Here is a 20,868-nt window from a genome sequence, read left to right on the forward strand (position 1 = left end):
ATACTTTAATGAGTTTTATAGCAGTCATCATCAGAATCTTGTTTACTAGACCTGAATGAAATTGACTGTACACACGTCACATGCAGGTCTACTGGGCGTACTACCTCTGCAGCTCACTGAGCAGAGAATTGTAGCGTATTGCTAGCAGACGTTGACATGGTGTCTGCACTACAATAATACAACACAATTTTGATTTAATATAGTTAATCAACTGCCCATCTGTCCATTTTATGTAACAACATTTTAACCTTTTAAGGCATTTTTAATTTGAACCAACCATGAAACCTTTTATTCTTTTGACATTTATGGTATATGTCTCATTACTCCACACACTCTGAATACTTCCTAGCTTCCATAAAAAACTTAAAATCTAAAAATAAAAGAGTGACCAACCAATCTGTCTATCGCATACTGGTAATAGGAATAATTTTAAGCATACTATCTGTTTATATTGGAGGGACAGTGTCAGGAAAAGCTTTTTTTTTAATCTAAGAAGCCTAGAATCCAGAATCCAGGAGTGGCGAGATTAGTTTACTGAATGGTCAAGGAAACCTTGAGTTTATATTCTATAGTAATATCGTATGTACAATATAAATATTGTATAGTAATATATAATTATATATTAATTCACTGGATGAGCAGAGATGCAGTGGATTTATGAATTGGATACCCTCCAACCCAATGGACTAAATATGATTAAACATTCAAATGATACCATATTTTAAATAGTTTGTTTATTTTTGTAGTTGTTAATCTTTTTTAATTTTTTAAGTCTAATTTCTCTTGCTGAGGATACTTATTTATTCCAATTTGTATTATTATTTTTATTACAAATCTTTCTTTTAATTTTTACTTATATTTTTATTTAAAAATTGGTGTATTTTTTTGTATTCTTATGTTGTTTTTTTATATTTAAATTTGTATTAACAATTTTTTTCATTAGTCATGCTTTTCTGGTTGGGTCCATTTATTTATTAAATGTTTAACTATATTAATCGTTCCATCAAGTATTAAAAAAAAAGAACATTTGTTGTAAAAAAAAAAAAAAAAAAAGAGAAACTATTCCCTACATGTGTGTATAGGAGATCTAGTGTGTGTGAAGAGGATCCAGAGAGTTTATAAGAGGAATTTAGTGTATGTTAGTGGGGTAGTGTGTAAAAGGGATGTTGTGTGTGTGTGTGTGTGTGTCTGTAATGTAGTGTGTGTGAGGGGTGCAGTGTATGTGTGAGGTTGTGTGAGAGATGCAGTGTGTGTGAGGCGTGCAGTATGTATGTTTGAGAGATGCAGTGTTTGTGTGTGAGGGGTGCAGTGTACAGTATATGTGAGGGATGCAGTGCAGGTGTGAAGAATGCAGTGTGTGTGTGTGAGGGGTGCAATGTATGTGTGAGAGGTGCAATGTTTTTGAAGAGCGCCGTTTGTGACTGTGTTGCGACTGGGACTGGTACAGGCCTGTATTGTGTGTGTGTGTGTGCGGGGGAGAGGGGTTGGGCAGATGGAGAAAGATATAAATATTAATTTAAAATCAACATATGATTATATATATGTATTTAAAAAACATGTATTTTTTTAAATTAAATAAGTAAACTTTATATCCCCACTCCCTTCTTACCATTGCTTAGGAGGGGGGGGCATTGTAAGCCCTGGAGGTCCAGTGGTGAAGTCCTGGTGGTCATAGCGGTAAGTGAACTCTAGTCTGCAGCTCTTCTCTTGCGAGATCCGGAGCGTTTTTATGGTAACTGCGGCAATACTCTGAGCTCTTGAGAGGAACCCGGCGGAACTGCAGGTTAGAGCTCCTGGGTCCTCTCCTCACTCCTGCCCGGATTGAAGTGCCAGAGGGCCGGTAAAGTAGATTTTTGATCTGCACTATCCAGCCCATGCAGGACCGGCAGGAGAGATCCTTTGATCTGCCCTGTTGGCCTTGGCCCATGGCCATCGTGGCATCGGGCATTTGCCCAGTTTGTTCGATGGCCAGACTCTTATCGCCCTTCTCTCACTGCCTAAGTTCCGCCTCAGCACTCCACTATTTTTCTTGGGGGGTGCAATTACCCTATTGTCCCCTCCAGATCCACCACTGCTAAATGTGAGTGGAAAATATTTATCTTCTACTGTACTTCTATTATTTAACATGCTATACTATTGATCTATTTCTTCTTTTCTCTCCCCATATTGCACATTTGAGGAACACCTACTGACAAAAAGATCTACCAAAGAATTAGACTTTTATGACCTACGTGTATTGGTTGTTGGTGTTTTAGGTACATTCCATGTTATTAACACCACTTGCTATTAGTTTTTATACCCTCAGCTTTTTGTGATAGAATCACAGAGTTATACTCCCAATCTGGGTTGAAACTTGAAGTACAGTACTGAAGTGGACAGTAGAATAATATGAATCTCATGCTCTCATAATATGACTCTCATATTCTCTGCTTCTGCCTTTATCCTAATTTTGTTCCCAAAATCAAGTGTAGAAACCTCAGATCCATTCATGACACGTTTACAATTTCTAGATATATGGTCAAAGACGTGCATGGTGTATGTTATTGTGATTGATAACCAGAAAACCTTTTACATGTAACTCTGTTAACTCTTTATTGTAAGTGCAATGTCTTATCTCTAGGTTGTCTGTGCGCAACTTCCAAATCCACTGATATGTCAGTGGAGGGGGACCTGCAGGGCCTCTGGCCTCATCTCCTGGACAACCAGATGCTCCTGGATGACATGTGGACTTGAGCAGTGTCACAGGACCAGGGGCCATGGTTAGGTGGCAAACCTGACCTGCAGGTTCCTATGACAACTTCCTGCTATAGGCACGATGGAGGAGTGTTGTTAGTAAATGGTGCCCTATTTAATCTCAGAGTAACCGAGTTATCATTGCTCAGTTGTTTTGAGGCTTGGTCCTGAAATGTGACTGTAGGTAAATGGTATTGTCTTTCTGGTGCTTTACTATGGGCCTGACTTATCATTCTGCCTGTATTCATTACCTTGGACTGTTTTACTACGCCTATTGGATTGCCACTATTGGATTTGTTACCTTGGACTTTTTTACTTTTTTTACTGCTTGACCCTCAGCTACCTACTGCATTTTTGCTTCACCAGCCTAACCCCAAGATAGTAAGGGCCCAGCAGCAGCTTATGTGAAAGTCACCACGGCATCTATCAATGCGTCTTTAAGGCACACTCCTGTTATTGTTTTAGTTATGCCTGTGAGTGAGCTACACCTGGTGGATATAACTGGTGTTACACATTGGTCTCAACTGGGAGAGGCCTACATAAACCTGTGCTTAATACCCATCATTGCCGTTTCATGGTTTAACCTCACTAAGAGCATTTGTGTTCTAAAGTACATATCGAAGTCTTTGCTTGTTATACTGTACATCCTTATTTCTGTATTCATGTCTCTAACTTTTCCTGTTTAAGCTCAGTCTGCCTCTTGCTCTAACCCTATGGCTGGTTTCACATTTTGCTGTATCTTCTCGTTCCCTATCGTTTTCTTGTCTTTATGAGATTCATTCATCTGTCTTCAGTGATTTATTACAATTTTTAAGTAGGTGTCTGTGTTTTGTTAAACCGGGTCATCCTTAGGACCGGTAATTAACCTTTTTAACTTTTTCCTATTTCTGCATTTAGTGATCCGACACAGTCAGACCTGACATTTCTGTACTGGGCTGAACCTAAGCAACACTTCACCAGAAGGCTTGACTTTCACCTAGATTTTTTTTAACAGATGTAAGAGATCATTCTCTCCAGTTCTTTGATAAACACTACCAAAATCTGGAATGTGTGCAAACTGCTGTCGCTCTGACAGATAACTGGTGCCCTTTGCAAAATATGTAATTAAATCATTTTGCTATGACACCATGTCCATTAGTTCTGAATCAGTACCCTGAAAAATAACAGGCATGCCCTGGACTGTTGGAGCTGATAATGTTGCTTTCGGTCTCTGTGAAACAAGAAGGTAGGATGGGTGAAGGATATTGAATGGCGGCATTACTGTTAATAAAAAAACATGGTCTGCTAGAAACCAGACATCACTGGAAAAGGCTGATGTCAAATACCAAAGTAGGAAATTAAGTAAGCAAAATATTAAATTTAAGGTCAGGTATTTGTGAGTCACTTGCTGTTATAAGTCGAAACCTTTTTTTATGTTGATATTGATAAAGCCAGCTCTGTAGCTACTCATATGGTAACTGTATCAATTAATTTTTAGGGACAAACCTTTATTTTAATTTAGTGGCCCAAAAATAATTTGGGGGAAAGTGGGTTTGAGTTGGGGGCAGGATACAGTGCGTAGAAAAATATGCAAAAATATGCTGTGGTTACAGATGGTGGATACCGGGGATGTTTAAAGGTTCTCTTTTACTTTTGAGTATTTTATTGAAATTTCAGTACAACCAATAACAGACATCATAAGATAATATAAAGACCATATGTAACAAGGTTGACAAAACTTGACAAAAGACAATGCTTCCACCATTAAGTTTGTCAGCCCGTACAGCCATTGCTATTAATACCTATGGGTAAAAGGCTTATATCTGCCTTCAATTCTCCCCTCAACTGCCACACAGCATGCATGCAAGTCACATTCAACATGCCTACTTAAAGGAATAGTGCTACTTTAAATATTATTTATTAAATGACTAATTACTTTAGAGTGCAAGTAAACTTAACTCCTACAACACTAAACTTGACCCTCGCTGCTAACATTAACACATTATCCTAATTTCTAAAACTATAAACCTAAGCCTAACTCTGTTACCCCCAATTGTCATTTCCATAACACCCAGGAATAGTAAACTTTGCATAGCTCTACATATTGAAGACTGTAATGTCCATCACTTTAGGATGCTATTTGCAGTCCTCACTCCTCAGTATAGAAGTACATAACTCTACAATACTCGGTTTGTTGGTCATTGTTCTATGGCTGTCAGTGTTATTGGTGACAATATTGTGTCACCCTAGGTTGAATTTTGTATGAAATTGAAACTTTGCAACAATATATAATTTGGACAGTAAGCTAGATATATAGATTTTTATAGACATGTTTGTACTTATTAGTATTGACTGACATTTGTGTAATCAATTTTTCTTATGACTCAGAGGTTAATTAGATTTTTCTTTTTGCTACATAGACATCCAAACTTGTTTTTCCTGTATTGACAAGACATGCCCAAACATCTTAATTTGGCAGTAAATCACACAACTTATCAGCCCTGACTGATGTCTGATACATATTGTCATACGGTTGAGAAAAACCTGGCAGAAATATACATTTTTAATAAGATGACCACTTTGACTAGATTAATTCTCTTAAATTTCATGTTATCTCCTCACAATGGTCCCATAAGCATTCCTACCTTTTTAACTATCCCATAAGAGAACACCCCTGTTCCCTGCATATAGCAACGTTTATGACAATTATTGTTGAAAAACATATATAGAAACATTGATTTTAAATATGCACAAAAGCCAAGTGACCCATTTAGTCTGTCAAGTTCCTATCTAAAAGTAGGAAGTTTATTCTACACCTGCCTGCTTAGGACTGCAATGTGTCTATTCCAAGTCTACACCGTGCATCTACCATCTATCTATATTACACAGTTACACAGGCTGAAAAGAGACTTGCGTCCATCAAGTTCAGCCTTCCTCACATATGTTTTTGCTGTTGATCCAAAAAAAGGCAAAAAAAAAACCAGTATGAAGAGCTTCCAATTTTGCAAAAAACTAGGAAACAATTCCTTCATGACCCCACAATAGCAGTCAGATGTCTCCTTTGATCAAGCAGCTATTACCCCACTAATTAGAAATTATATCCCTCTATCTATATCTGTTCCATACTTCTACAGCTCCCACATTTTATTGTAATTGCTCACTAATTTCCATTATTCCATCTTTATCCTAACTCCTCTTATTTTAGCTACATTTCAATGTGTTAAATCCCACAGGGTAGTAGAAAGCTGTTATGTTGACTTGGTGGTACATGATACATCTATTGATGCATTTAATGTAGGGTCCTCAGATCTCCATGGCTTTCAGATGAATTGTGTTTTCTAAGCAAACCGGCTTTTTATTGAACTCTTTCTGTGTGTGATGAGTTAATCATTATGTAGGTTGTAGTACCTATTCCAGGAACACCCTCCGCTAAAAATTACTTTTATAATTTACAAAATTATAAAACCTTTCCTAAATGAAACAAACTACAGAGTCTGTTTTGGATTATTTGTATTTATTTATTCATCCCTCACACACACCATATTTATTAATACCTCACAGGCACCACCTAAAATATCTGACAGGAACGATCCTCTCCAGTGAGCCCACACATCTAACGCCTTTACTGTAAAACACTGAGGACTATTCATTATTTCCCCTAATCTTGAGAATCATAAATTGGTGCATTTCTTAGAATATTCTCTGATATGTCTCAGCACGGACTAATTTGTACACTTATTCTTGTTTGTTCAAGCTGTAAACAAATCAACTTGCCAAGACTCATCTACAGGAATTAATATTTTGTTTAATCAGTTTTTGAGTTTATTTCCCCTTGCATTCCAGGCCAGCAATGAAGTGTGCTGCTTGCTACTTACAACAGGCAAGTGAGAAGAAAGGGAACCTGTAGTTCTTAAAATGACAATATGTTCCCTTCTATTGCTGTCAGAATGTTCACCCTCCATTGCTGCTAAAAATGAAAGTTTATTAAAGATTACTTTCTCGTTTCCAGCTCCAAAACTCCTCTGCTACAGCTGCTCACGGGACCTGCAAAAACGTTTGCTCTCCTCTTTCATGATCTACTTCAATATAATGCTTCTCATGTAGAAGCATTGCATCTGAGATACACATGTCTGGTCAAAACTGCTACAAAACTGCAATGTTCTACATTATGTTCTATTAATATAGCAGGAACCCTGCATTTAGACCACTTCATTGAGATGAAGTGGTTTGGGAGAATTTAGTGGTCTTTTGTGAATTTTGACCAAATGACAATTTGCCTAAGTATATGGCAGAGAAATAAGCCATTCACATGGGGGCCGGTGTTTTTACTAAATGTAGAATTTTAGGGGGCGTGGCCTGAAAGCAGAGCGGAGCAGACGCATGTTGCCGATGCTCCTGCAACTCCACGCAAACAACACCAACTCCCACTAATCTGAACCAGCGATCCGACCTCTGCTGGATCCCAAGCGACTCAGGGCACCAAGACCTACGGGATGATGCCTCTCCCGAGGTCGTACACCCGAATCCCGACCATACTGCCGTTGAGGCCTATGCACGAGGCGGACGCGGGGGAGACGGCCGCTCTCCCGCCGCCCCAAAGCACCGCACGGCACAAGCGGAACCCCCGTTCCCCCCCCCTATGGACCGGTGGGGGTCATCCCGGTCCCCACCAAGCTAAGACTGCCACCACACCTGCTACCTGTCGAACAGAGCCGCAGAGTACAATCCAGATGGCAGAGGGCATAATGGATCCCATGCTGGTGGACCACCTAGCGATCACGCAAGCAAAGCTAGACCCGATCTTCAACAGATTCTGGGCGCAACGAGCGAGTGACCCCAGACCAACACGCGACAAACCCAGCGCCTACCCGGCCCAGCCCGTGTGAACCCGCGAACCACCCTAAGCTACCGAACACCCAGACAAACCTGCTACACCGCAGGAGACCGTGGGGATCGCGCAGACAGATCACCCTGCAGGAGATCGCTAAAGCCAGCGGTAAACACAAAGCAGGGAGAAAAGCCGGTGGGCGCCGACCTTTGGTGACTCTGACAACCACAACCTCCCCAGATGGCGGATCAAGATGGCGGAACACCATGAGGCACCCAAATGAGGTACAGTCTCACACCCTTCCTAAACGCAAGGCCTCACACGAAACTAGCAGACCTCTGACATCTGAGAGCAAAAGGGACCAGCCGGGACCCCACAAGCAGAGTCCCGACCAGGCCCAAAGATGCGCCTCAAGGCCCAGAGCTTTACCCACAACGACAAGGAAGCGGTACTGAGGGCCGCCCACAATGCCTTCCCAGGCCGAAGACCACATGGAGTCAGACTCCAAGGCACCGACCACTCCGCCGGAGGCTTTCCCGCCGCTGGCGGCGGCAGAACATCCGAGCCCCACATGGCGCCCGAAGAAGGGACAACCCGGCCTCTATGAGCAACCGAGTCGGTGGATCGCAGGTGAAGGCCTTCACAGGGGCCTGGGGCTGGCAGACAGCGGCCACCAGTCTGCACCAAGTCGTACCCCTGTGGAATTTACCAGTTGCCGAGGCCATCTTTCCCACTCCTCAGACTCGAGCGACGGCTCTACCCAGCAGCGGGATAGGTTGAACCAACCCCACTAACAGACGGTCTCACTACCACCACCCCTGGTTGAGGACTGTTGGGACATAACCTGATCGGCCACACGACCTCCCTTTGCTGGACTTTCGTCTGTAACCTCACTTCTAAGTTACCTGTTGGTTTTGGTAATTAGCTATAGCATACATGTTCTTAAAACGACTAGACAAAGCGTAATGTTGAAACCTTATCGCTCAATTAGTAGGCGAATGAACAAGCTCTTTATTTTATTATATTTTATTTTCTCTTAGCTTATGGCAGACTTTTAAATGACACCTCGCATTATTGAATGGCATGTGGACTGACGATTGCTTGCATAGTTTCAATAGCCGTGTAGTAACCTGTGCCTAGAATGTTGCGTCTAGAATTTTATCATAGGCTACGTCTTGCTTGCGTGTGTTCACATTAACCGCTCTGCCACTTGCTTAACTACACTTCTACAGATCAAAAACCTTGCATTACATAGGCTATCTAGACAGACGCTGCTTATGTGTATAATATGTTTACGTTAACCGACATAAAAATAAAAATTAGGCATTGCCATCCAGGAAATGTAATTCGTTATTGTTAGCGTTGTATTAACCCTATACTGTATACCATTCGTGCATTTCCCTCTCTTCATTTTGTACCCCATTGCATATGCCTTAATAAAAGAAAGATTGACAAAAAAAATGTAGAATTTTAATGAATTGAAAACATGAATGGAGAATTTGCGAAAAAAAGACGGATTTAGAAAATTCTCTCCTTAAGCTAAGTATTGTTTTTTAATTCTCTACCATGCAATATTTTAGTTTTTTCTATTTTTTTTTTGTATACTGTATACTTTGGATTTATTTTGGTTAAAATTAATCGATAAAAATCTGTAGTGTAAACTAATAACATTTGTTTATAACAATCTGTAGTATTTAGGCAAAAATAACAGGGTTAGTAAACAGTCTTGAACTCCCAATGCCAAATGCCAAATGAGCTAGTCAAAGTAACATAAATCAAACTTTAGGGAAAGAATTTTAGAATACAAAAGAATATTTGAAAGCACTAAACGGGGATTATCAAATCATTGGGTGCTATTCTGTGGCAAAGTACTAATAAGGTGCATTTACTAAGAAAACCAGTAGAATTAATTTTAACATTTAGCATTTGCTACACGATAGATGCTGTTTTACTTTGATAAATCCCACCCAATATAGTCACAGCTGTCCATGTATGCATTTGGAGTTTTGGCTTAGCCTGCTCAATTATATCTCATAGCAGATTAGGATGGACAGGCACATGACTGGTACATAGTAAACAGATAAGAAATAAATATTTCAAGCATGACAGAAAAAGCTACTGAAAAAAAGAACTTCATCAGGAATCTGATCCATGTCCAAAACACTTTGGGATGAATTCAGTAAGCAGTGAAATTGGACGAGTTAAAAAGAAAATTGCAAAATGTAGCCAAATCAATTTAAAACACTCTCCGACATGTTTCTACCTTGATGAATTTGGAACAAAATTCTGGATTACAACCTAATACTCAGATTTAAGAGAATTAGTAACTATCTGCCTTTAAACTCAGTTCAACCAAACTCACCTTGTTCACGAGTTAATACATTGCAAAAATCTGTCTTTGGCACCATTTAGACAGCTAAATTCTAGAGTGAAAGTGTTGACGCAATAGAGAGAGGTATGACTTGCCCCGTGCATTTATAATGTATTTATTATTATAAGAGTATTATATAAATACATTCTATATATTAAATAAGTATTTTTTAGTTAACGTTTTAGATAGTTTAACCCTTTCTTACTTTTCATTATATGCTGCCTGTAGACACATTTTTATACATACAAATGTAAATTTGCCTTCAAAATGCAGGTGGAATTATTTAGCAAATTTGTCATTTTGTCTTTGATAAACATGCAAATACTGTATTGCAAGAATGACTTATTTTAACGCAAACGCAGATGGTACTAGCTGAGAAGTGGTCATTCAATTAAAATGATCACATTTCAATAAAATTTATTTTAACCCAATTTTACCCATTTAGACCAAATTTGGACTTTTGAGATTAAACCTGGTCAACAAGCAGTGACAAGCAATAAGCAATAAGCAGGAAAATTTTGACCCTAAGATACAGGTACCAGTACATCAGCCAGACAGTACAGACAATACATGTAAAAGAATACATATTTAGGTCATTTTTAAATTACATTACATCATTTGTACTGTGTGCAAAGTAACAATTTGATAATAATAATTATTCACTAAATTTAGATTTGTGAAAAAGCTAGGGAATTGCAAATTCCAGGACAAAATAACAGAGCTGTAAAAAAGTTGAAGTGGGCACTTCTTCCGTATGCATAATATTGCAATTTCCTTTTTGAATAATATAAAATTTTAATATAATAGAGTGCCTGATAAAACACACAAACATACACAGAGAGAGTTGTGGAGCTGGTAGAGACAGCACATTAGAAACCTGTCTTATACGTACTTAAAAGGTAGAATTGTCAAAAAAAAAATAATTGAATTTTACACGTTTAAGCATATTGACTGGATAAAGTGCAGGAATTTATGATGACCTATTTATCAGAAGTTCTGTGCAGATAATGAAGGATCTCCATGAAATATGAGAGAAAACGAGATAACACCTTAAACACACAAACACACATGGAGTCCATTATCTTAAATAGTTTTTCACTGTCAGCTCTCTAGTACCCACCAACATTTCAAATTGATTAATCAGGGATCCTAGATCTACCTGTGCTAATATGAAAAAGACCACCTGTTCTCATTTTTAAAAATTCTGAAAAAAAGTGCTAGTGTGAAATTTAAGGGCTACCTTTTTTGATCCACCGTGTAAAGGTATCATGCCGATAGGTAACGTTTAAAGCATTCAAAAAGGGTTAGAAATGTGTGTGAGATAAATGTTTTGGATACAATCAGCAATCAAGCTATTTTTTGAATTACATATCAGATTGACAGCTTGCAGTTAAGATATTTTTCTATTTTATTTCTATAGGTCAAAAGTAAAATGTGATTTTCCATTTATTACGCTAGCATATACATACAGGGCCAGGAGGTTATTTAAGACAGAGTATGAAAACTGCATCATTGCTTTAATTTCTGACATCCTGTACATTTTACAACATATCATTTAATTATAAGGATAATGTTCATTTTAACTTCTCACTGTTCATCTTCTTGTTACTTATGATAAATGGTCATTTAATGCTAATATTGCTGAATAAACAGTCCTTGCCATGACCTAAGTGTCTTCCTCTTTTTTACACAGTGTGTATGGGTAGAACAAAAACATAGATTACCACAGATTACGCACATCCACTCAGATACGCAATCCCAAACATACACAGCCAGAAAGGTCATTAAAGAACAGAACTAGAGTATTTTATTTAACTAACCATATGCATACATCAACTACTTTGGCCCTGATTTAATATTCTTGGATAAGCTTTTCAAATGATTTAATATTTTGGGATAAACATTTAAAACATTTTTTTTAAATATTAAGATATCAAAAATATATAATATATATAAAAATGTATCAATATATTCAATTATTTATAAAGATTATTTAAATATATTAAATTTTTTGATTTTTTTTACAAACACTACAAACACAAATATGAACGAACAGACAGAATATACACAGACATATATGAGCATTCACACATTTGGACACATTTTTTTTCTAGGTGTATCTTGTTTTATATATTGGTTTGTGAGGATTTGAGGAATCCTCTGTTACAGCCTAGATTTCAAGGGAAGTCATTCATTTTTTCTCCAATATATACTGCTGCACTTGGGTGGTCTTTTTGTCTATATATATATATATATATATATATATATATATATATATAAACTATATACAGGTTTGGGGTAAATTTGATTTCTTATATTTCAGAATTAATAAACAGGCACACTGAATAAATAGAAGGAGCTAGACTGAGTTGTGGGACATAGAGACAGATACACAAGGAGACAGGTTTAGAAAGAACAAACCTATACAAACACAGACACATGCATATGCACTCAACTCTCCAGTCACATACAGGCACACAAACACATGTCAAGTAAATATAACGCAGAAATATGTACAAACACCAGGACATAATTGGCACCAAGTGAAGCCTCATTGTACCTGTCATGGTAATACACTTTAGAAACAATAAATATAAGAAATGTTGAAAGAAATCTCTAAAATGATCAATACAAGTTTGGGTTCTTATATTTTAGATGTGTACACAATTTATTTCAAAATTAATCATTTTTAATACTAGCGTAATTATAACTTAAAGAAATGGAATATATTAATTAAAACAATTTTTTCTCTTTATATATATGTAAAATATGTATTTATGAAAACAATTCAGCTTTAGCAGTAAAATAACAGAGTATCAACATCTACTGATCTATTTTCTTGGAAAGCAGAATGTCAACAATACAATGCAAGGAACAAATGCACACAGATAATTACAAACCCTCCTCTCCCAGATCACATGCTGTAACACTAATATTAGTTCTGCTAATATTAAAGTTTTATATATATCATTTTTGTATTTTTACCTTTTTCCTGTGTCTGGTTAGTGACTATTCCTCTGGATTGCAGATGGTCAGGTTACTGAGCACTGAGGTGCTTTGCTGTGCTGTAGTTACTTCTCTGGAGGAAATAAGAGAATTCTGGACTCTTAACAGCTGTCTCACTTCAGCTCCTCCCACACCCCTGTCAGCCATTTTTAAATCATGTGTTTTTCTTTCACTTTTTTTTTCCAGTGACAAATATGTGGGAATGAAGCCAAAACATCACATAAACTATTCTATTATAATCATGGATCAATCTTGGCTGGTGGGCATACATTTTGCCAACTGACATGTTTGTGTGGTCCTGAATGAGATTCAAAATGAAAGAAATAGACTCAATGTTTAACTGTAAAATGATTTAAACAAGTTACATCATGTAACTGCAGTAACATTATTGGTTCAATTAGAAAATGTATCTTAATACATAATTGTTTAAATAAAATATATAAATATAACATCTGGGAAAAAGCCATGACAATATCTCAATAGCTATATATCTATATATTTGTTTATCTATTTATTTATCCATCTATCTATCTATCTATCAAAACGAACATGGCCATCTAGAAGATATAACTACCATTGCTTGATTGACCATTGTTTGATCAGGGTGGCTGTCTTATAGTTGCAGTATTACTCTGGAATGATGGATAATACGTTTAATATTTATCAACACAATATTGGCTGCCAACGACAGATTAACAATGCTAGCGTGACCACAATGCTACAGTTCCGATATATTTCAACACCACTTTTACCATTATGAAAAAAGGGTTAAGCATTTACTATAATTTTACCAAACGACAGGTGGCCTCATATTTTGCATTAAACTTCCTTTACTAATCCATAGCAGCAAAGAACATAAAAAACAAAAACAAATGACCAATGAGAGACGACAAGCAAAGTAAATAAAAAGCTCCTCCCACTGAGGCACTTCCTCTTTCTTTGCTGCTCAATTACAAGTCAAGTCAGAATATTGTGTGTCTCACATTGTCACTGGCTGTTAAAAAATATTGCTATTATTTTGTCATTATTTGTGTCACTATTTCTGTGTTTCAGCTTTATATGGCTTTATTGTGCTATTTCTGTGGGAAGTTAATGGATACCCTGCACCCTTTCTTCTAGGCTGCCTGAGGTGCTAGGTTTTCTCTATTCCTCCCATCTCCAACCCACCCCCCCCTCTAGATTTTCCAACAGGTTATCAGATTTTGGGTGTATACCGACGGTGCTGATCCGTCTGGGTATATTTGTGGCTACGCTTCCCACTTTGGAGAGTCTTTGCTCAAAGCACCCGTGAGGCTTTCCTACCCGTCAGGCGTTCGCGCGCCACACGCGTTCGTGCGGCAAAGTTCCTCGTTTCACCCACTGAAAACCCGTATATTAAGTAATTCCCTCCTTCGCGTTTGCTGGTTTTCTTGTGAACGCCTGGTCGTTTGCGAGCACCACCATTCGCCTATCTTTCATATCGGACATAACGCGACATAACAACCATTCGCATTCGGTTGTTAGATTTCCCATTGGGTTCGTATGTTCGCCACAAATGTTTGGTCGCAAGTTTTTCAACTATCCTGTTCGCGGGCTTTTCAGTGGCCATATTGTATTTCGCATTGCGAGAGTCCCAGCGGCCATTTTAAACTCTGAGTATCTATTGGAGTTTGCTGCAGTGCTGTGTAAAAGTTGTGAAAATTTCTTTAACAGCCTGCTTGCCGTTTACTGACTGTCTAAGGGACCTGCTACAGGTTAGTGGAAACCTTAAGGGTGGGTCATTCAGTCAGGTTTATTGACTAGAACTCCTACTTTGGGTGAGCCCCCATTTCATTGGCTGAGCGGAGCTGTTCACGCAGTCTTCTTTATTTCTGGGTGAGCCCCAGAACTTGTCCACCCATATGTGGGCCATATATAATACATGCCATTATAACCCCCCTTTTGGTCCCTGCTGACTATCTGCCGCAATGTGCCTATCCACCCAAAATTTCATTGATAAATTGGGTAAACCCAAGTGTGTCTTACTAAAATGGAAGAGTCCCCAATGCCAACAGACTTACAGGCTCTTATTAACGAGGCAGTGGTCGCTTTGGTTGAAAAGGCCTTAGCCAGGACGATGCCAGTTAGCCAAGACCCACCAAAGTCTCTCCCTAAACGCTCTCAACGAGAGTCGAGAGAGATATCGGATGATTCTGACTCATCCTCTAAGGAGCAATCACGCCTGGCAGCACACCACTGGAAGGGCGAAGAGTCCAAACAGAAGCCTAACAAAGGCAAAGCCCCCCTAAAACACGGCAAACAAGTACAACCTGTGCCTCAGAGGGTATACGACGCTTCCTCTTTATCTATCCTAGACGAATGGCAGGCTGAGCAGTCTCAGAAGGACGACGAGACATGGGTTCACAACTCCTTTGTTAAGGAGACATTCCTGGGTGAGCCCCAGCAACAAGAGCAGGTAGACGAGGCGGAGGCGTCAGAACAGCCAGATCAGGGCCGGATTAATATAGGGGCTGATGGAGCTGCAGCTCCAGGCCCAGGCCCATGGAATAGGCCCATTGGTTTAAAAAAAAATAAAAAAAAATTTTTTTACTTTTTTTTTTTTTTTTTTTTTTTACACACTACTCTTAGGGTTGCCAGGTATTTCTCATGTATTTCTTAGGGTTGCCAGGTATTTCTCAGAAGTATTTCTCAGGTATTTGAGGCTGCCTAGCCGGTGCCGGTATTGCAGTAATACCGGCAATACAAATGTCTGTCTCAGTATAAACATAGATTATTCTGCAATACCAGCGCCGGCCAGTAGGGGTCGCTGTTTGTGTGGAGAGAGGCAGTGAAAAGAAGTTACGGCATCTCCCTCCCTGCCTCTCTCTACTCACTGATCCGCGGGGGAGGGAAGGAGCATAGTCATTTTCACATAAAGCAAGGATGAATAGCGTTTTCACAACTATGGTGTCAGGAATATATGTTTGTATTCCTGACACTATAGTGTTCCTTTCATCAAATTACAGGAACATTCTGGTCACCATAACAGCTTTATCTAAATGAAAATGCTGTGATGCAAGGAGGCCCCTGGGTGCTCTTTCTTTGAAGGAGTGAAACCGCTCTCAAATGGTTTACCCCCAAAGGCTTCCTTCAGCTCCAGATCTCCAGGTCGCTCAGTGGTATTCGACTTCTGAAACAGAGTGTCAGGAAGTGCAGATTGACGTTGGGCATGGGTGCCGCTGATTGACTAGAGTGGTCAGCTGACACTCTAAGCCAATCGCTAGTTCCCGATTCATAACAATGTTTTACGTTTTTATGAATGGAGAGCTACTGATTGGCTTAGAGTGCTAGCTGACCCATCTAGCCAATCAGCGGCACCCATACCAAGCGGCCCTCTGTGTTTGCTGACACTCAGTAAATAAAAGTTACATTAACACTGATATTGTTTGTTTTTACCTGGGGAGATGAGAAGGTCCAAAGTTTCCCTGCCAGGCCCAGGTACCAACGCCTTATGATGTGGTGTCCAGAATGAAGTGCTCCAATCTCATTTTCTTCTCCTTCATTTGACACAGTCTTCTTTGTCTTCTGAGGCTTCTTCTGCTCCTTTACCTTTCTGCTACTTTCTGCTACTAGTGACATCAGGACACTGGGAGACATGAGGACACAGACTCTAAGGGACACTGGGAGACATGGGGATACAAACACTAGGGGACACTGGGCGACATGGGGACACAGAGGCATGGAGACACTGGGTGACTTTGAGACATTGGAGACATGGCAGTGTCCCCATGTCTCCCAGCCAGTGTCCCTAGTATCTCAGTATCCCCATGTGTCCCTGGTGTCTCTCAGTGTCTGTAGTGTGCCAGTGTCCCTAGTGTTTCAGTGTTCCCTAGACTCCCAAAGTCCCCTAGTCTCCCAATGTCTCTGTGTCCCCATGTCTCCTAGTGTCTCAGTGTCCCCTAGTATAAAAGAAAAAATCTCAGGCACTCACTGTGATAGATTTAGGCAGGTTTATTGGACACCGCAACGTTTCGACCTGTACCCAGGTCTTTATCAAGTCTCCAATGTCCCCTATGTATCAGTGTCCCCTATGTATCAGTGTCTCAGTGCCCCATGTCTCTCAGTGCCCCATGTCTCTCAGTGCCCCATGTCTCTCTGTGCCCGTAGTGTCTCTGTGCCCGTAGTGTCTCTGTGCCCGTAGTGTCTCTGTGCCCGTAGTGTCTCTGTGCCCATAGTGTCTCTGTGCCCGTAGTGTCTGTGTCCCCTAGTATAAATGAAAAAAATCTCAGGCACTCACTGTGATAGCTTTAAGCAGGTTTATTGGACACCGCAACATTTTGACCTGTACCCAGGTTTTTATCAAGTCTCCAGTGTCCCCTATATATCACAGTGTCTCAGTGCCCCATGTCTCCCCGTGTCCCCTCGTGTCTGTCACCCAGTGTCCCAAAGAGTCTCAGATTTCCCAGGTCTCCCAGTGTTCCCTAGTATCTGTGTCCCCATGTGTCCCAATGTCTCTCAATGTCCCCTAGTGACATGGGGACACTGGGAGACATGAGGACACAAACACTAAGGGACTGGGAGACATAGGGACACAGACATTCCCCCTTTTTGTGTATGTTCGCCCTTTCGGCCGTTCTGGTTATGTGATTTGTGTCAGTAGCCCACCCTTTTACCGCATCCATAGACTTTCTGCTTTACTGGACACTGCTGTTAGGGGGTATGGGTTTACTTGAAAGATGAAAGCATGAGATTAGCAAAGGGTATGTGTTTTCTCATAGTTGCATCCTATGAGTTTCCCTACAGCATCATCTCCATCAGATACATGACGCTTAGGAGGTAGGACTGTTTTAGTGTTTTTGGTCAATAAGATTTTGTAATTAGGCCCATCATAATTATCAGCACCAGGCCCACTGGGCTCTTAATCCGGCCCTGAGCCAGATAGTGAGCGCTTCACTGATGCCACAGGTCGTCGGATGTTCAACCCAAGGAACATCCGCCATCCGCGGTCAGGAGATTGGATATCGCCACCTCACCTCTCAAAGATTATGCACTTCTGGTTGAGGAAGGCCTTGGATAAGGAGGTCTGCAAGAGATTACGCTCTGTTGCCGGACAAAGTTGCACTCACTCTGGAGTTCGACCAGCTGGCCTTCATTGCAAAAGGGGGTAGAGACCCTAGAAAGGGGGTTTAAAAAGGCTTTAAAGGAGCCCAACAAAAGTTGTTAGATGCAATAGGGCTACTGGCCCGTGTGATGACGCTCGCAGATCAAGCCTATGCACAAGTTGATTCTTTAACGGCAGACATGGTACGCGACTGGGCGCATGAAGTTCTGTTTCTTGGGTAACACCAACGTGGCCCTCTCGTCAGAGATACGCCGAGCAGTGCTCTTTAGAATTGATGGTAAACTGGTGGATCTTGGGGCCAAGGAATTGGGCCCACAGGCACCCGGCAAATTGTTTGGCAAACCTTTTATGAAGTAACTGAACAAGCATGTGAACATGTTCATGTCACTAAACAAACATGCAATGCAAACATTAAAGCAGACAGTACGAGGCTATCGCATAGAGTTCGAAATCACTCCGACCCAAGCCTTGCCACCATGTTCGATCTACTTCACAAGGCCTTACGCCAGGCCTATAGATCATGAACTAACAGATCTACGTCTCCAGGAGGATTCTTATCTCTTATCACAGCAATATGTTCCTCGTGTGGAAAAAGACAGGAGAATACCATCAATCAATCTGCGGGATCTAAATGTAAAAATTACTTAGCATCATAGAAAGATGGAAGGTATACACCTATTACGAGATCTTCTCCAAGAAGGAGACTGTTTTTTTTCTGAGGTTCCTATGGAAATGAACACCTTGGCAATTCACTTGCCTTCCATTTGTACTCAGCTCAGCACCATGGTGCTTTACGAAGGTTGTGAAACTAGTGATGGCCCACCTTAGGGGACTGGGTATCAGATGCTTAGTATATCTAGACTACATACTTTTATTCGGTCAAATACTACAACAACTGGTGTCACAGACGGCATATACAGTACAGGTGTTCGAATCCCTGGGATTTATCGTAAACTGCACAAAGTCAGCAGTGACTCCGGCTCAATGTGTACAATTCCTGGGCTTCGATATCCAACAGCGAAGGTCTCAGCAATCCGAAAGAAGATTAGCAGGATCCTCCACTGGGAAACAATCCAGATCCTCCACTGGGAAACAATGCATGAGCACGCTGGGCAGTTGCCGGGGGCCCCACAGGCATGGGGGCCCCACCGCGCTGCCCAGGCGGACAGGGGAGATCCTTTGATCTCCCCTGCCGGCACATGGAGAGTTGCCCTGCTGTCTTGCCGTGGACCCTCTCGGTTTATCTCTGATCTCCCAAATGCCCTTCGTTAGAGGAGAGCGGGCGGGAGGACCCGGAGGCAGGAGGAGGGTCCTGTAAGGCAGACGGCTCCTTCTGCGAGCAGGCTCTGTGAAGCGTTGTCGCGCATTACCATGGCAATGCTCCATACAGCATTCTGCACGGGGGAGTACGAGACAGCCTACAGGCTACATAGAACTCACCACCACTGGAACACCAGGGCTGGCTGTGTCCCCCCTTCACTAAAGGTAATAAGAAGGGTGGGGGGATGAAGACTTTATTAATGTATAGCAGTATTTAAAAAAAAACAAAAAAAAACATTTACAAGTACCATTAAAGCACTCTCGGTCTCGTTTCAGCTTAACTCTACACGATGCCGTGTTCGGACCCATGAGAAGATTTTTCTACTTTCCGTCTGTCCCATGGATTTTCTATGGACAATTCTTATCTGTTAGAAATTTGTTGGACGTTTCCTGGTTCTGATCTATGATTGATTGTTACTTTATGATTTGTGATGTCGCTATCTTCAAGTGGAAGTACCTCAGTGGAAGGGGCTTGTTATATGCACTGCTTGTCTCTCATTGGCCATTTTTTTTTCTTTGTTCTTTGTTGCTGTGGAGTAGTAAAGGAAGTTTAATGCAAAATATTCACCTCCTGTCATTATTAAAATTAAGATTATTAGTACACTAAAGCTAGCATCATCTTCAATTATGAGAGATAAGGGAAGCAGTAAATTAAACAAGGATCCCAATTCCCAAACCTTCTGACAACATGCAGTATACCAAAACCAAAATAGAATTACTGCGCCAAAAGATACAGATAATTACGAAATATATGAACCTCTTTAGGTGCAGTAATATGTATAAATACATATGCCAATAAGTTTTTTATGATCAGCCAGGTTATTTGGTCTAAAAAGTACAAGTAGGATACTTTCTGCTACTCATCACCATTGACCAACATGTATCCTTTGATGGGGATTGTACTGTCCACACTGATTACAGCAGAGCTCTTAGTAGTTCTTCAAAGTGTGAGTTAGTACTCGAGTACACCACACATTGACTTGATGGCATGTGCAATTAATGTTAATGAACAATCTCTCATTGCTCAGTTACACCAATTAATGGACAAATGATAGTTAAAGCAAAATCAATAACATAAACACACATGTTCCTAATATTTGAAAAATATTTTTTCCAACACCTTTGTTATGGTTGCCTCCAGGCTGGCTGGAAGTTGGACCGTAGAAAGGATGCTCCTAGCGCTCACCAAAGGACCATCAGCACCGTAGACACCATAACTACTGTGTAGACACCATAAGTACTGCAGACTCCACGAACCGCTGGGCTAGGATCTCGCTGTCTGCTATCCACCCTGGACCTACGACCAGGCTCCAGGTTCCAGTAGGTGAACCTTCTGTAGAGCGAAGCAGGATCAGGAACAAGAGCTCTTACAAGAGCTCAGTAGCTAAGGGAATATGAAGAGCATAGCAATCCCTGTAGTGATTATAGCTGTCCCCTACAAACATGAGTCAAGGCTGCAAGTTAGAGGGTCAAGTCATTCTGTTTATTGGCACACAAAGAGATTTATTTTATGCAGGTTTCCCTTAGATAGGACCACCCACAGGGTGTTAC

At 40.4% G+C, this 20,868-nt stretch overlaps 1 protein-coding gene across 1 annotated transcript in view; it reads right to left on the reverse strand.

The window, feature by feature from the left end:
- LOC134602655 (matrix metalloproteinase-21-like) overlaps positions 1 to 12,981 on the reverse strand; it is a 79,862-nt gene extending 66,881 nt beyond the window's left edge. Inside the window, exon 1 of the mRNA XM_063447763.1 lies at positions 12,897 to 12,981. The gene's annotated coding sequence lies outside the window, so the exon portion shown is untranslated. The remainder of the gene's footprint in view (positions 1 to 12,896) is intronic.
- Between the last annotated feature and the right edge of the window lie 7,887 nt (positions 12,982 to 20,868).

The sequence above is a fragment of the Pelobates fuscus genome, chromosome 3, assembly GCF_036172605.1.
Source record: "Pelobates fuscus isolate aPelFus1 chromosome 3, aPelFus1.pri, whole genome shotgun sequence".
Classification (NCBI taxonomy): domain Eukaryota; kingdom Metazoa; phylum Chordata; class Amphibia; order Anura; family Pelobatidae; genus Pelobates; species Pelobates fuscus.